This window comes from Nilaparvata lugens, chromosome 4, assembly GCF_014356525.2.
Source record: "Nilaparvata lugens isolate BPH chromosome 4, ASM1435652v1, whole genome shotgun sequence".
Taxonomy (NCBI): domain Eukaryota; kingdom Metazoa; phylum Arthropoda; class Insecta; order Hemiptera; family Delphacidae; genus Nilaparvata; species Nilaparvata lugens.
The window spans coordinates 70,973,496-70,992,125 of NC_052507.1; the positions used below are offsets into that span (position 1 = coordinate 70,973,496).

Consider the following 18,630-nt stretch of genomic DNA (forward strand, 5'->3'; position numbering starts at 1 on the left):
CATACCACGAAATCGATCCAAAAAGCGGAAAGCGATGTAGTCCACCGGGATGTGAATGGCCACCACACAATTTGGGTGTGAAGAGAAGGAGAACAGAAGTGAGAGAACAGCACAACGCACAGACTACAACCGGCCGCTTAGATCGCAGAAGACGGTTTGAGACTGGAGAATCGCACGGTTTGGCTGGCCGCGCCAGTGCAGTTTCATCACTGGCCTTCACTCGTTTCCCAATAGCGAAAACCGCTCTCGGTATGGCACCTCCACCTTTTACCCCCAAACACTTGTACCACGGAAAACCGTGTTATATTCTGACTAATAATATGGTTGCTATAAGGTAGGCCTCAGTAATATTCTAACTATCAATCAAACTCTTTATTCAATACATACATTGATTATGTACATCAATGCTTGATTGAAAATTGAAAATATATCCTATTATATTAAGCGAGCAATTTCTGTATTTTCATATCTGGTTATTCATGTTTAACGGATCTCGAAAACGGCTCTAACGATTTTCACGAAATTTGGAACATAGTAGGTTTATGATATAAAGATTCGATTGCACTAGGTCTCATCCTTGGAAAAACTCGCTGAACGACATTAAAGGATAATTCATCCTTGGCTGAAACAGCTGTGGATAGTAAAAAAGTGAGTGAGCGAGTGAGTATGTGAAAAATCAAAATATCGCATCCCCAAATTTTATAAGATGATGTATAGCCAGCTGTGAAATATAAACACGATCATTTTAGAGAATTGTGTTCTGTTTATCAATAAATAAAAATCTGGTGTGGTGCACTCACACAACTTTCCTTGCCGTTTTGAAAATTTATGACTTGACGCAAGTGTACACGCGCATCTCAAGTCTACTATTCAAAGATCTGCCAGCTGGTGACAGGACAATAACGCTGGAGACACACGAAGTCTGCTATCTCTTCATAGTGAATGATTTAATAGAATCAACAGTTGTCAACAGTTTGCATTATTGAATAAACACATTTTATCGAATTTCGAGCTTATTTTCAATTTTAGGTGAAAATATCGCTGAACATTAATTGTAGAGATTTTTATGCTCAATCTTTTCCACTTGAAATTTTTTTTCAAATTGTATCTGAAGCCTGATAATTGGGAATCTAAAATCACACTTTGCATTGATGGAGCGGAGCTCCTGAAATATTTACAGATATGGGACATGTGGTATTTGATAGAGCTTGTCAATGGCTATTTTATGTATAAATTTGATCAAAATCGTTGGAGCCGTTTTCGAGAAAATCGCGAAAAACCCTGGTTTTGACAACATTTTCGCCATTTTAGCCGCCATCTTGAATTGGATTTGTTCGAAATTGTTCGTGTCGGATCCTTATAGGGGATGGACCTTGAGTTCAAAATTTCAAGTCATTCCGTTCATTGGAAGATGAGATATCGTGTACACACACACACACACACACATACAGACCAATACCCAAAAACCACTTTTTTGGACTCAGGGGACCTTGAAACGTATAGAATTTTTGAAATTGGGGTACCTTAATTTTTTTCGGAAAGCAATACTTTCCTTACCTATGGTAATAGGGCAAGGAAAGTAAAAATAACGAGCGAAGCTCGGCGCCCTGATATTAATATATAATACAATCATCGTCCAGCATCATAAAATTCATCATAATTTATTATTATAACAAACCAATTCTATCAGCTATATATATATTATTCATAAACATTCAAGGCCAAGGTTAAAAAATATTTTCACACTTGATAATATGTTAAATACTAATAGAATCTAGTAATTTCTGGAGCCACTGACATGCCTCTCCTCCAGCATCATGAACTTCTGTCAGCCCTCCATGATAGGAATGTTGTGGACACTCAGATATTAGGTGATATTTCCCCCCCCCCTTTTGGATAAGTTTTATGTCTTATAGTATTCTATCAACTACTTCTCAAGATTATTTTTAAATCTGTTACTATCCCTCCCATCTCTAATACTACTTGGTGGATAACCCATACATTTTATCTATATATATATAAAAGCGAAATGGCACTCACTGACTGACTCTCTGACACACTCAGTCGCAGAACTAAAAATATACCAAACCAAAAACGTTCAAATTCAGTACGTATGTTCAGTTGGCCCTCTAGAGGCGCACTAAGAACCGATTTGAAAAAAAAATCGAAAGATACGCCCAAAATATGCTTTTTCCAGCGTTTTTTTGCGCTTCCTCAGCTTTATCGAGAACAAATGAACAGAAAATGTTCAAATTTACTACAGAAGCTCAGCTGGCGTGTAATAATGTTGTGTTAGAAGGAATTTGAAATAACGCCAAATATACGACCAAAATTATTGTTTTTTTTTTGCGTTTTCTCAGTTCTTTTATCAAGTAATAGACAAAAAATGTTCAAATTTGGTACAGAGGTTTAGCTAGGGTCTAAAAATTTTGACTCTAATATTTCATCAAATATACGCCCGAAATCAGCGTTTTTCCAACGTTTTTGTCACATTTTCTGCATTTTTTCACTTTTTTTTCAATAATTTATGGAAATAAATTGAAAAAATTCAGTACACAGTTTTAGCTGAGGTTGAAGAATTTTGTTCGTCAAAGATACGCCGATATAGTAACAGGTGTTTCTACCAGCGTTTTTGGCGAGCGAAGCGAGCCCGTTGATCTCATTTTTGGACGATCCAGTCGGGGGTCCAGGAGGTGGAGTCCCCTGGCTTGACGGATATGGCGAGCGAAGCGAGCCTGACGACTAGTTCCTATATAAGACGGACTTTGATTAAATTTTTCATTTTGTGTTCCTCAATTAAGAATGTATCCCTGTTTCTGGTGTTCTAATTATGTACGTCCCGTTGTCTTACATACAATAATAATTCATTATTTTTCACATATAGCACTGTGCGGTGTATATAGAGGCAGTACATTGGCATAAAGTCCAGATCTTTAAAAAGTATTCTGCATGACTGTTCAATATCAGACTTATAATGGTTGTTAAGGTCCACTCGATCTGTTTTTCCCCAAATAAAATTGATATGGTTCTGCCACAGAATAAAAGAATCTAAGTTTTAAGTTGAGTATTAGTTTTCTCTGGTATACTGCGCAAAGTATCGCGGAAAAGTGATAGGAGAGGGAAAAGGTCGATACATCAACTCAATCAGCAATTGGCCGTTTTCATACCGATATCTCGCCGACACGTCACGATAGGACAGATTCCACTCTGATAGACAGTAATAAAGGGGATTGTGGTTCATAACTGCTCAAGATCTACTGTTAACAAAACTACTAGTTCAAAAGAACCCAGTGACGCAAACTGATATGTGTAAGGGGCAAAGTTCTAAACTAACTCTCATGATATTAGAGAATTGTGGAATAAATTCGAAAATGCACATCATAAACACATTGTATAGTAGGTTGAGTATCGTAGGTTGAAAAATATGGAAATTATCTTTCTCATTTTATCCCTCCGATTAATTGTACCTCTCTTTTCATCCCTCATTTTTGTTGAGCTTTGATTTTATCGCTCCAAATTATCTCTCCGGAAATGCGCATCATAACACATTGTATAGTATGTTGAGTATTGTAGGATAAATACCGATATAATAAATACCGAAATATTGAAACGATATCGATGATACTAATAAGAAACATTTCATTTGTAGTGATAATTATGTTTTAAGTGAGATGTTCCCTCTCCTTTTTTTAGACCAAGTAGAGGAAAAAATTATATAGATGCTGCTGTAGCAATTTGCTATAGTGGTAATGGAAAGAATATTGACCACTTTATAGGTCGGTATAAGATATTCAGATATTACTTACGTCATGACGTATCAACCATTTTACAGGCCTATATGAGAGATATTAGTTATGGCATAAAGTATGAGGGGACGAAAAGGCGAATTTATTGATGGGAAAAACTGGGTCAGGTTGGAGAGGTGTTTGGGAAGAGGTAGCAAATTTATATAAATTTTCCAATGAGAGTCTCAATTCCATGTTCTTTGAGGAAATAGACCTTTTGGAGTATGATAGAGAATGTTTCTTGTGACAAGAAAATGTAACTTACAAGTGATCCAGAAAAATCAAAACTTCCAGTCATCAGTACTGACTATATTTCTTCATTTATCCTTCATTGATCATACGATAAGTAAATCATCGAGATGATAGGGAGAGAAAAAGAAGGTAACTTTCTGCTACTCCTCTCCCAAATTTATGCAGTATGAGATTACGCACAGTCAAAAATAGGTCAAGTCTTGTAGATGTTCACTTCTTTCTGAATAAAGTTGATGATTTTTTCCTATTAAAACTAGTCACTAGGACTAACCATTAATTTTGTTCTCTTATTTCTTATCCTAAAATATTTATTTTTATTGCTAAAGACTCCCAGTGAAGCCTATAGTTGTAATCTATAATTTCTCTATATCAAATTCTTTCGCTACACATTCATTTAATATATCCTTTTTCCACTTCACTAGCACTACATAAAGGGCTTTGTTCTCTTCAACCTCCTTGTGAGTTCAGTGCTGTCTAGTAGTTGGATGACTTCGGTGTTGTCGTGTTGATGAAGACGTGACTCATGATGGGCTGCCAATCGTCTCATTTCACTGGTCACATAGGGGATGTGCAGATCTCGGTGCAAATCGCTGTTCCTTATGTACCAGGGCGCATTCACCATATTCCGCAGTACTTAGTTTTGGAATGTTTGAATCTCATTGATGTTGGATGTTCTAGAGCAGCCTCATAGCTGAATTCCATACGTCCAGACAGGTTATAGAATTTGTCTATAAATCAATATTTTGTTGTTCAATGAGAGATGTGGTGATGGCCTAACAGCCAATACATTTTACTGTATTCGAGTCCCAGCTCGCTCCTTTTTATCTTGATATGCTCTTTCCATTTTAACTTGGCGTCAAGAGTCATTCCAAGGTATTTCGCTGTGTTGCTGTGTGGTACTACATTCTCATTTATATATTTATATTTATTCGAATCGGATCATTGATATTTTTGTTTGTGAAGTTGATATGGATGGACTTCATCTCATTCAATCGAATTCTCCATTTTTTGGTCCAGTCACTGAATTTGTTGCTAGCATTCTGTAGTTTTGTGGCTGCTTCTTGTACTGTTTCTCCTTCTGTCAGTATTGCAGTATCATCAGCAAAAGTAACAATTGTCACTGCATTCAATTCAGGAAGATCGCTTGTGTACAACACATTAGGAACATAGTTAGTGATGATACAAATTTATAGGACAATATTTGAAATTTCAACTGGCACAGAGACAAAAATGATTGTTACTTGGAAGAGGTTACATGTTCGGTAATATCGAAGAGGATACATGCTCAATATGGATAATACTTCTATAGTAATGCACTATTTTCCTTAGCGTATTTCCACATACGGGAAGGATTCAAAATACTGTTATGATATAATACTGTTGTACGATATAATGCTACATCTGAATAATCCGTTAGATGTCAACATAGACATGCATAAAGCTCAACGTATTCCAAGTGTTAGAAAAGTGCAACACGCTTGTTACTTGTCTAAAGTAACATTGACATCTTAACCTGAAACAGATACAGTGGGATTTACTCTATACTGTAAGCATTACTCATAGATAACAATATTGCTTCCTATTTAGCAAAGGGTCATGAAGTTTATATGTTGATAGAATTGAAGTTGAAACAGGCTTACATCCGCTCCATGCTCGTACAAGTAATAGGCCTAAGTGATGTAGTAGTGCTACTACCATTAATTTGTTATCAATGGACATTTGTTGAATAACATTGTTACTCACTTAGTTATCAATGGACTATCCATTTCATTGGTTTGTCGTGTAGCTTGATTTTGTCTCGAGTTGACGACTGAGATGAAGAGTGTTTCAATTGAACGTCATTCCATTGCAGTCTCATCATGCCTTTATTTCCACTAATCGCACCACTTTACGTATACCTAAACAACCAAATTGATGAGAAACAATAGAAAAACTTGTAGTTTCTTTTATTAAAACATTTAAAGAACTTGGAAATATTTTAACATAACACTGTTAAATAAAAGGGTACTACAACTTTTCAAATTGTTTCTATTAATTTGAATAAAGTAGCCCATATAAGTGAAGTGATTTTATTTCTAAACAACTGAATATACTGTACTGAATGAAAAATTATTGATGACTTAATGACCATGATTAAACAAGTGATAGTATCAATCTTCTCATTCGTCTCCCATTAATCAACTGGAACACGTGTAAGATATTGGATTGTTCTGAAATAATTCGCAATAAGATATTTTGTTAAGGATTCGTTTTCATTGCTATTGGCAAAATTGAATTTTGAAGGTTTTGAGTTAGTGTCTATTAGTGATCTCATAAATCACTGCTATTTGTCTGTCTCAATTGCTTTCAGATTGTAATATTTGATTTCGAAGAACTTTTATTAGACACACTTCCAATAGGTAGGAATAGCACGGTCCTCATATAATAGAAGTAGAATCTGAGTGGTTGGAGCTGATCCATGTGATAATTGGTATAAGATATTGGATATTGGTTTGAATATAAAACTATATAATTAGTTTTGAATCATCAAACTTGTGATGTTTACGAGGAAGCTACCTCTACTTTACTGCTAACTTATTTCAATTTGATTCCAAAATGAGAATTATAAGGCAGTTAGCTTAGAAGAATATTCAGTAATCATGAATGACAATGATCACAAAATCAAAGTTAGAGGGTAAATCCGCTTACCAGGAGTCCACTATAATAGAGATATTTATAATATTATAAAGCAGATTTATAAATTCATCCATAACATTGTTATAGAGAATGATGATGTTTCATGTAGGCCTATGATAAAGTTTATTATTATTTAGCGTATGGCCCTACGACACAAATCTTTATGTTATCTAACATAAGACACAGATGGAAACAGACCCAAACATTCTGATTCTAGGGTACCTCAGGATATCCGAACCACTTGATGCGCATTTGGGGGTCGCGACTGAGCTGCGTGATGACCAATTCAAAATGGTGGATCCAGCGTTCATTGAAAACGGTCATAGAATGGTTACCATCGATGATAGAGACCTCTAGTAAACGTGAATCGAATAAAAATGAACTTTTCTACAAAGTTTATTACACACTTCTACCTAAAACATGATTTTAACCGCGAAAAATGCAATTTTCCAAAAACATTTCATTTTTCAAGATTATTTTTTCTGAATAACTACGTTCAATGACGATTTTTAGACACAAATCTTTATGTTATGATAAAGTTAGAGTGCAGTTATTAATAGCCTACTCGCATCAAACACTGATCAGATAAGAATACTTTTTCACCAACATACTCAGGCAAGATTTTTTCTTTCTCCAAGAAAACCATTAGATAAGTCATTACTTGTTGCCAGATTGCTCTACAAAAGTACATATGTATGGAGCAGGTTTAATTTGTTAATTTATTACAGTCTGTATCGCAGTAGTTCATCGCACCTAGTCAGGTCAGCCACGTCACGTGGTCATAGTGAGATTCACTTCGATCTGTCAGCTTTGGTTGTGTGGGAAGTATTTGTGTGAGTCATATGAATAATGCTGACAGTGGATAGTAGATCTCATCATAAATACTGACGTCGTCGATTCAACATTAACTCTACAATCATATATATGAGAAGCAAAGAAAATTGCAATTGACGGCTAGAAAATATAGACAATGGTATCATGTCTGTCTTTAATTCGTGGATGCAATTTCTGCCGAATAATAACTCAACTACCTATCAGTCTCCAGTATGACGTTAGAGTGCGAGTAGAGTTATTTGAAAAACTGTGATAATAATCCAAGGTCATTTGTGGTTAAGTCTACGAGATTTCCGGAGAGTAGTGCGTGAGGAAGATGATATTCCTAGGAATTTGAGGATATAATATTCGTTAGCAGTGTGGATTATGAAGATGTTTGCTACTTAAAATTGGAATTTTGTTTGTTGCTATCTCGATTAGTACAAGCATAGACTGAATTAGAATAGATTAGAGCATAGACTACACTCACTTTGTACTCTGTGATACAAGTCTTCCATTCGTTCTTCAAAAATACTTCATCACTATTTTCAATTTCAATTCAATTTATTTCACCAAAACACAGAAAACAGTACAAAGATATGACAATCAGAAAAAAAACAATTATTATTCTAAATATCTATATCAACTATCTGAAAAATACGGCTGGAGGTGAATAACTACTATTAGTACAAGTCTTATATTTATTCTTCAGGAAAAAAAACATATCTGAAAATTTCTTAAATTCTCGTTCTTGGTGTGGTTTATTTCTAGGCTTACAGTCTCACTTCTATTCATCGATTATGGGAATTAATTCCGATTATATAGTCGGATATAATTGAAAGAAAAGTTTGTTATCTTGTTTCTGTTTAGTTAGTCATGATTAAGTTTTGAGTAAAGAAACGTTCAATTTAAAGAGTCGAATTCTTTTAAATTTAGAGTTGTCAGTTCCTTACATTATTTTAACGTCGATTATAAAAGCAAAAATGTCCTAGTTGAATCTAGTCCAACAACATCATTTCTAGTTCAAACTACACAATTCTTTACCTTGATCAAGCTGGGAATGGATTTTTTACGAAATAACTCAGGGTAACATACCTTGGATTTGTACAATTACATTATTTCTCTATATCCTTTTTTTCATAGAAATACAATATTAATCTCAGTACCCTTTTTTAATTATCTTATCACAACATGCACCGGCCATTCATGCCATTTTCAAGTCTATTTCGACTTGATTATCTTTCACTTGATTATCATTTTGACTTATTATTACTCCATTATCAGTACACTACTTTAAAAGTCATACATCAGTGAAAATCACTCTTGAATGAACAAGTAGCGTATTTCATGAACAAAAAATGTCTCTTTTCTGTTTAGGGCTAATTGCAATATAAATAGGAACTCAAATCTCAGTACTCTTTTTGAACTATTTCATCACAACATGTTTCGGACATTCATGCCATTTTCAAGTCAAATGGATTGGATTGATCAGTCAACATTGAGATTTGTATTTTTATTTATATTGCAATTAGCCCTAAACAGAAAAGAGACATTTTTTGTTCATGAAATACGCTACTTGTTCATTCAAGAGTGATTTTCACTGATGTATGACTTTTAAAGTAGTGTACTGATAATGGAGTCGTACCAATTCAAATAGTATCGTTCCACAAAATGGAGTCTGAGTGGAACCAGCCAATAGGAACGGTTGATCATGGACTTGTACTCACACTTGATTGGTCGACGTTGTTTAGTGGAATCCACCAATAGAAAATTGATGATGGGTGCTACGTAAAGCGGACTGTTTCTTCAATGATTTTTATCAAATCAAATCAAATAATTTTTTATTTTGCATCAAAACAAATACAACATATTATAGTACAAGTTCCTTCTCTTGAGTATAATAACTGTCACGTTATTTTTTATAGTTAAATAACGATTAGCCTCCTGCTTGGCATCAGTCGGTAGAGCATGAAATATTTTAATAATTATAAAAATCAGGTCGTGGTTTTTTATAGGATACAGTCTCACTTTAGTACGACATGTTCTTGTCATCATACATTAATGGGCACATACAGGAGCTTATAAAAATAATACTGATAATTTATTAAAAAATATATATATGGTACTTATCCTATAGTATTGAGGAATAAAAATAAATCGTACACCATAAACAATTTGATACATATATTAACAAATATTGCAAAAAATAAATCAGAGCAAAAAATATATAATATAAGATAGAACAATAATCGAAATCAATAAAATATCACAGGCTAAATACCATTCTTCAAATTTTACAGCACGAAACGTTACCATGTGCTTTTATTTTTATGATCATATGCATTTATTTGCATGTAGCTGCGATATCAGCTTGCTAATACCTGTCGACTTGGACAATTCTATTTTGAATAGATTTTTAGGTCAGCATGATAAACTGACAAACTAGTATTCCAAATATAAATATTAAATTCTATAGTATCTGATAGATTCCTTTGTAATAAATATATATTTTATCTCAGGGTGCGAGATTTGGCACCTGAAGGAATAAATAGAGCAATTCATCTAGTGAATCAGAGCTACAACAAACTATCGCAAATTATATTGCAGAAATTAATGATCATATGAATATGTATTAACAGCCTAGATTTTATACTTATTTGATTGGTAGATCTTCTGATATGTGGATTGACTCGTTACTTTCTAATAAAATACCTTTAATAATATATTTACTTGCGCAAGTATTTTTTGCCAAATTCTTAATTTATAAGAAAACCCTTTCGACGAGCTAGCTTTGATTCTTATTTAATTTCGAAGCACTGAGGGCGCCCTATCACTATTTCAATATTTTCCACTCACGTGTCGGAATTTTCTTATGAGCTGCTGATGTCGATCCAACTCCTGGAGGTCCTGGATTATTGTAGCCGGAGTCGTCTCTTCCAAGGTGTTACAAATTTATTTAAGAATGAATTTTGCTTTATAAGAGCATCACAAAGTCTTATAAGAAATTTAGTAATTCAATTTAACTTTAAATTATCACAAGATATAGCAAGGTATTACGCTCTATAATTTTTAGTGATCTCTCATGGTGGCAGTTGGCAGGCGAGTGTGTGGTTCTCGTTTCTCAATTTAACAATTCTCATTTCCGATTTCCAAATTTGCATAAAAATTAGAATATTCTAGTCCTCCGCCATTCAAGGCTCAAATAGACCGTATTAAAATATTAAATTATTACTTATGTTATATATTTAATAATTTCTTTGCCTTCGGGCCATATCCAAAACATAGACTATACAACAATTTTTTATAAATTCTATTTATTTGTAGAAATATATACAAATATTTTTGAATCGGCTCACTATTGCCGCCTATCAATTGCCACTATTTGATTGGTGCATGCAAATTATTATGGTATTCATGCGCCCAGTAACCTCCTACTTCCTTAATACATTTAATTATTTTTGTTGGGGTTTTTAAATATGCTCTTCACATGCTAAGTAATTTTTTATAGGTTATTAGTTGTTTCATACATCACAATAATTAGCCACGTGAGACCTTTAGTTCCTCAAATTGCATACTGTTTTGCCACAATAAATTTCTGCCAAGGTTTTTGGTCAGATTCTACGTTGTATGGCTCGGTCGATCGTTAGGTCACCGATCAGTAAATATTTATGCCTAACCTCAATTTTCAATATTTCATATAATATTATAAATTAGCGAAATTTATTTCCATTCCTCTTAGGCTGTTGTACAGTTTAGCCAGGACGTCTGATATTATCTAATCTTTACGTTATCTCTTTGGCGATATTAGCCAATTACTTCACTTAGACCTATAAATATTTCAGCTAGGGATTTTTATTTATCAATCCAAATTAAATATGTTACATAACATACTGTAACTTAAAAATAAAAAATATATAAATATATAATATATACTAAAAAGAGAAAAGGAAAAAAAACAAACTTATGATTTTCACAGAGCAAAATAAAATTACTACTAACAAAAAAGAAAAAAGTCTTTTGCCCGTTAGTAGGAGCTGACAACACTGCTAATTTTTATCAAAATGTACTTTCACACACGCAGACACACACACTCTCACACATGCAAATGGGAATCAATTTGAACTTTACCATACAATTCAATAATAAATAGTCACAACCAACAACTAATTCTTGATCAAACTATTCATTCCATGGTAATAAAACAAGGCTTAGATTGCTCAAGTATAGATGACATAATGAAGAAAAAAGCAAAAAATAATAAACACTAGCTTTAAAAATAACACACAGACTGTCAACAAGGGAAAATAAATTCCTCACTTCTAGAAGTATGACATTACAACAACAGTATCACAGTACAGACAAAATTGTGAAAAAATTGCAATAATAATAATATCAAATTGAAGATTGAAAGGTTGTATAAAAAAAAATCTATTCCGTTGGAGTTTGAAAAATTATGATTATTTTGTGAATGATATATCCGAATTTTATGAATGAGGCAAGAAATGCAATAGAAGCGACAAACAAAGAAGAAAATTGTCACCACCACTTCTCCATTGACATCAGTAACTGTTAATAGATATACATTCCATTCATTCATAAATGTAAATGGCTGAATTGTTCCAATTTATTGTGAAAGTGAACAATAAATAAAATAAATGTTCATTTTCCAAAAAAAACTAAACTAGGTACTACATCAATTTTAGAAAATATTTAATGATTTACAATAACATACAATAGTTAGTTTAAGAAATTTATTATAATGCGTTTTCTGTGTGGAAATTGACATATTCCACTATGGCTTACCATGTTCTAGAGTAGGTTTTGTTTGTTTGTTTTTGCGTGTGCGACTTGGTAATTAGTAAGTGTTTAGTAAGTCATTAGGTGTTTAGTTGAAATTATGAGTTTGTTTGAAATAATTTTTTCTATGCTCTGTCTTCCTTTGCTCATCAACCAATCGTGTACTATTTTTTTGAACCTGTCTAGGATGATTAATCTGTTTAAAATTTGCCAATTCCAGAGAGTACTTTTAACACTGTATTTCTATTATCATTTTAAATAACACTAGAGCATTACTTCGAGTTTGACAATAAAACAGTGTCGCGCACATAACAAAAGGTTACAACAGATCTAAATTTCCATAGCAGAAACAATATAAAGTGCATAAGCTTTGATAATGCCTGTTCAGCTTCACACTATCGGCTCATCCAAGATCTGAAAAATGTCACTTATACGTTCTGAAGAATGTACTGACTACTATGAATGTGTGACTAATATCATAGAGAAACAATAGCGTAAGTAGATATTCCATGGTATAGGGAATTTATGTCGCAACTTTTACTGTTATTTCAAGCCGATTACTGTTGATTATTGTAAATTTTTACTGTTTTGTTGAAGTGATAGTGTATGAACAGCACAATTTGAGAGACTACCAGCGTCACACAGCTGCATAGGAAAGAACTACGTGAACTATCGGCTTGGGATAACAGTAAAAGTTGCGACATAAGCGCCCTTTAACATGGGATATCTACTTATGCTATCATTTCTCTATGCTAATAATTATGTACCCATCGGTTACTCATGTAATTCACGTAAGTTACTAATCGCGATTGATCATGTGAAGATTCAAAACATTATCGTCTATTCATTCATTATTTATATAAATTTAAAATCCCAAACTCAAATTAAATGTGTCCTAACTAACTACCCTCAATTGAACGCACCCAATGTAATTGTGAATTACATGCGGCAGCCTCACTCTTCTATTCATTCCAATCATTGGCCGGATGTGTATCCTTACATAATTCATAGACTCGGTATCGACCATGTCGGTAAGCCTCGGCATGAGAGCCAGCCTGACCGTGAAGTAGTAGCATTGTACACCGGCTAATTAATCATTAATGAACACCAAAACAGGGGTCTCCGGTCTTCTGTCAACGCACCACCTGTCATCTTGATCGACAGTTGGCGATTAGTTCAACTAATCCGCCAGTTAACTACTGGAAACAGTCACAACACTGACAAATCAACCGCACTGAACCACCGTTGCCAGAAAGTTCAGCCACAACAGCAAGGGGTGCACGCATTTCAAAATTAGATGTCGGCTACGAACGGTGAACTTGAAATTGTTAATGTTGCAGATAGAATATTCAAGTGGAAGGAAAGGCTACACGAGTATTGATTGAACTGTATTCTAGCTGTTTGTCCTAGCTATGCCAATAATTATAGATTTTAAAAGCTTCAAATTTATTGTATTTGATCGTTCAAACATGAAAATCTTGCAGATTTAGTATTAAAGTGAAGGAGAAACCCGCAAGAATTAATTGAAGATTATCCTAGATATTTGTCCTAGCTATGCCAATCATAGATTTTAAAAGCTTCAAATTTATTGCATTTGATCGTTTGAGCTTGAAAATATTGCAGATTTAGTATTAAAGTGAAGGAGAAACCAGCAAGAATGAATTGAAGATTATCCTACTTTCAGTTTCGAATTGCGTTAAGAGTATCGATTTGAATTTGATTGTATTTAATCTGTTAACTGTAGATAGGATATTCCAGTAGTGAGGAATGTACAGGATACCTGATTGTATCCATACTTTTAAGGACAATAGAGATATGACATTCATTTTTATATGAATAAGCTTTGCCTTATACTCTTACCTTATGCTCCTGAACTCTGGAGCAAATGCTCACGTATTTTAAAGATTTTTCATCAGCTGATTCGCTTTTGTAGCCTTACTTTCTTTTTTTTTAACTCACGGAAGCGCTAAATATGCAAGTAAGAGGCACCGCTTGTGTTTGCGTCGTCTGCTCTGTTTTCTATTAATTTTATGAATAGAGTTTTAGGTTAGTTGAGTTTAGAATTTCGAAATAATAGAGTGAAAAAAATGTCATCTTTATAGTAATCGTCATCATATTCTTATAATATCAATAGCTTCTTATAATCGTCTACACTCTCATCTTCTTAAATGCCTATTTCCTATTTTGTGATGGCAATCTTTATATTTTATCAGGTAGCTATATTTTTGATTTATTTTTTGTAGGAATAATGGTAAAATATATCATTGTTGAATCTTAAAAGAGTTTTATAGCTCTCAACTATTGGTTGTGATCGTATCTGGTATAGTTTCCTCTTCCTCAAACGAATTAGTTAAGCCATTTTACTATGAGCAGAAGCTGCTCTAGACTAGACTCTCCTTTTTTGAAGCATTTGCTTCAAAAGTTGAGCAAATGCTCTAGTTTATTCATACAATTTTGAGTATAAGCTTTTACTTTTGAGCAAATGCTAAAACTATTTTTTTGATGAGCATGAGCAAAATGTTTTGCTCACGTTTATCCATAGAAAATGAAGCAAATGCTCCATATTTTAGAAGTATAAGCAAATGATCAACTTTATCCATATGGCCGATTGACCTCGCTTTTACTCTAATGAGTAGTGATTGTATTCTTATTTTTTTCATATAGCACTCTTGTGGAAGCCAGTTCAGATCAACTTTGTGAATGCTATTGTTGACTGGAGATAGATGAAAATGTCTAAAGTAGTGATGAAGTACATGACAATATGTTTGATCATCATTGAAATTCTCTATGAAGATAATATTATCCTATTATATTAAGCGAGCGATTTCTGTGTATATTTTTATATCTGGTTAATATTTATATGGTTACAGTATTTATGTCCAACGGATCTAACGATTTTCACGAAATTTGCAACATAGTAGGTTTATGATAAAAAAATCGATTGCACTAGGTCTCATTCCTGGGAAAACTCGCTGGAGGACATGGAAAGGATAATAATTATTCATCCTTGGAAAAATAGATGATAATTTCGTCGTCTGTCGAAACAGAAGATGCGTGTTTGGGAGAGAGACAAAATTATTTCCAGCTATGTAATCAATCAGCGAGAAAATATCTAGAAATTTTAATCGACTTGTTCAAAATAATCTGATTTGTTGACATGACATGTTAATCATTTCAAACTAGAGTAAGTTACATCATAATTTTCAAAGTTAATAATTATTTAACAATAATTTTAAGTGATTAGTGAGTGCTATTCTGCTATTTAATTTGGTTTATAAACAATCTAATTTAGAACTTTTTGTTTTCAAATGTTTGGACTGAGAATTGAACCTGAATTCGAGTGTATGGAACAATATAACATGAAAGTTAAAGTGATATTGTGGCTGATCCCACATTAAATTTTATGGGAATGAATTGGAAAATGCATTTGCTCAATTGATAATTAATTTATAATAATTATTAAAGGAAAATTCCAATTAAATGCAGTAAATAACCCCGAAGACTTCTTCTACTGCAAAAATACTGGCAACAGAGTAAACTCAAATGTTATAAGATCGACTATTGTGTTAGAACAAAAACTGTTTTCATTGCTAACCACGTTGTGGTCCACACATTTTGATCAATTCAAAAAATGTAGATTGTTAGTCCATCATAGCCTAACTAATCTGATTGGAATAAAAGGTTCGGATTTGTTTATCAATTAGGGGTATCAATTCACTTATCAATAAAGAATCTTTGTACAATGATACTTTCTATGAAATATCCCACACAGCATCAACCACTATTCAATGTAAGAAAATATTATTATTACATCCACCTTATCGATTGGAAATATTAAGTATTTCAGTGAAAGAGCAACAATAGTGAATATTAGTAGCTTTAATATCGAAAGTAACAATGGTACTTCTTTGGCTTCTAATCAAGAATTATACAGAAGAAGAACAATAACGTGATAATTCGTTATTTCCTATTAGAGTCGTCTAGTTTCTCAATAGATCCATTGCAATTTCAAAGAGAGAGACAAAAACTGATTTATAGTCATAATCTGCCTCCCAGACACTTCGTTACAGCGGTTGCGACAGAATGCATAGACAATATTATATCATAGACAATATTCATAGGGTGTAATCGGAGGGGGGGATGTTGAATGAAGGGGTAAGGTGGTCTTGCATTAGTGATGACATCGTAAAACTATCGGCGCTGTGCGAGGCAAAGCAAGCAAAATTCTGTGTCGCAGCCCACGTGAGAAAAAAGAGAAAAACGCCGAAGATGCTCTTTTAATAATGCAATACTCCTGGGACCATTGATGATGGCAGATGGGTATTGTGTAGGTGAAAGGATGTCTCCTCCTCCACTTTCTCCTACTCATCCTACTTCTCATTCCTCCAAGATCTCTTCCTTAACCTCGTTCTTGCATTATTCTCCTTCTTCGTCCACTCCATTCTTACTTCCCTCTGTTTCTTCTCATTTTCCACCTAATTCACATTTTCGTGCTCTCATACCGTGATGTCCACTTTCTTGTCTCCTTCCTTTTCCCCTTTATATACGACTCTCCTCCAATTCCTTCGTATCATTTACGAACACTTCCCTCTCATACTTTTATTTTTCTCCAATTTATCGCATCTTCACAGCTTTCTTCTGTTTTCTCGTTCACCTAATCCCTATCCTTTATATTCATGTTTCATTTTTTATTTCCTGTTTTCTACCTTTCTTTCTTCTCCTCTTTTCCTTCCTACGGCATTTCAGATTTGCCCTTTTCATTTCGTTTTTCATCTCTTACTTTTCTCTCTTCACTCTTCGCTTTTTTTACATCTAATAATGCTTCTGATGTTTCTTTTCCTGCCAATCATCTTATTTTTCTATAATTTGAATCTAATTGATTGAAATCTCACATCAAAATCCAATCTGATCATCTTCTATACCACTCCCACATTTATGCTCAGTCTCTTTCCATGCAATTCTCTAATTTTCCTCTTTCTTTCTTGATTTTCCATATTATCTCTCAGTCTACCTTTTCATCCTCTTCTATAATTCATTTTGATATTTTCGTCTCCTTCTGTCCTTATTGTCATTTCATCTTCACCCTCCTACTTTTTCTCCTGTCTCCTTTCTCTCCTCCGTTTTTTTTGTTATCCCTTTCTTCATTTTCTCCTTCCTCATCCTCCTTTCCTCCCTTCCCTTCTTCTCTTCCTCCGCATCATTCTCTCTCACCCAACCCTCTCACCATCTACCATAACTCTTACTCATTCCTTCACCACCTCTTTCTCTTTCTTCCCCCCTCCCACACTCTTCCACCTTCGATCCTTTTTTTCCTCCTTCTCCCCCTTATCCACCTTTCCTCCTCCTCCTCCTGCTCCTCCTACACCTCATTCACCTTCTCACACCATTCACCCTCTTTCTTCCCCCCTCTCACACTCTTTCACCTTCACTCCTCCTTTTCCTCCTTCTCCTCCTTCTCCTCCTTCTCCTCCTCCTCCTTCTCCTCCTCCTCCTCCTCCTACACCTCAATTACCTTCTCACACCATTCACCCTCTTTCTTCCCCCCCTCCCACACTCTTTCACCTTCACTCCTCCTTTTCCTCCTTCTCCTCCTCCTCCTCCTCCTCCTTCTCCTCCTCCTCCTCCTCCTACACCTCATTCACCTTCTCACACCATCCACTCTCTCTCAGATACTCTACCTTCTACATGTGAGATGCTCCTGGAATCATTTATAAATGATAACCACGTTGCGGCAGGCATAGGCCTAAAGGGCGATCAGCCCGAGTCCATTCTTTAACCACTTTACAGCCAGGCGTGATCCGCCTTCTTCCAGTTTTCAACGAATATTGGTGACTTTGAGCCCAGTTCTTGTGTGTCCCACCCAACCAATGAGCAGGGGGCCTCTGTTGTAGAAGTACGTGGAATTATTCACAGTCAAATAACTTGCTTGTTATAGTCCTGTATTGTTCTATCGCACCTGAAATGTCTCTCAACCATAATATAACATGGTTGTCTCGTTCCATTTCTTGGGCTCACCACAAAATGGTTCACTCTGCATAGAATCACTATAGTGAGGTACAAGCTATAATGGCAGTGGAGAAAGATGGAAGATCATCGTTGCCGATCCTCTGTCATGTCAATGCCTTCTATAGACACTGATACAGTAGTAGACTAGTAGCTGATACAGGTTTATCGATAAAAACACTTCACTCACATTGGCTACTTTTTAACAAATTAATTTAAAAAAATATGAAAATCTTGATTTTTATCATCTTTACCTTTATTTTCTATACATTTCAACTTGAAAATGACCTAACTTAGGGTCGAA

General features: G+C 34.4%; 1 protein-coding gene across 1 annotated transcript in view; it reads right to left on the reverse strand.

The window, feature by feature from the left end:
* LOC111060849 (elongation of very long chain fatty acids protein AAEL008004) overlaps nucleotides 1–211 on the reverse strand; it is a 51,263-nt gene extending 51,052 nt beyond the window's left edge. The window contains exon 1 of the mRNA XM_039426354.1: nucleotides 6–211. The gene's annotated coding sequence lies outside the window, so the exon portion shown is untranslated. The remainder of the gene's footprint in view (nucleotides 1–5) is intronic.
* Nucleotides 212–18,630: the final 18,419 nt, after the last annotated feature.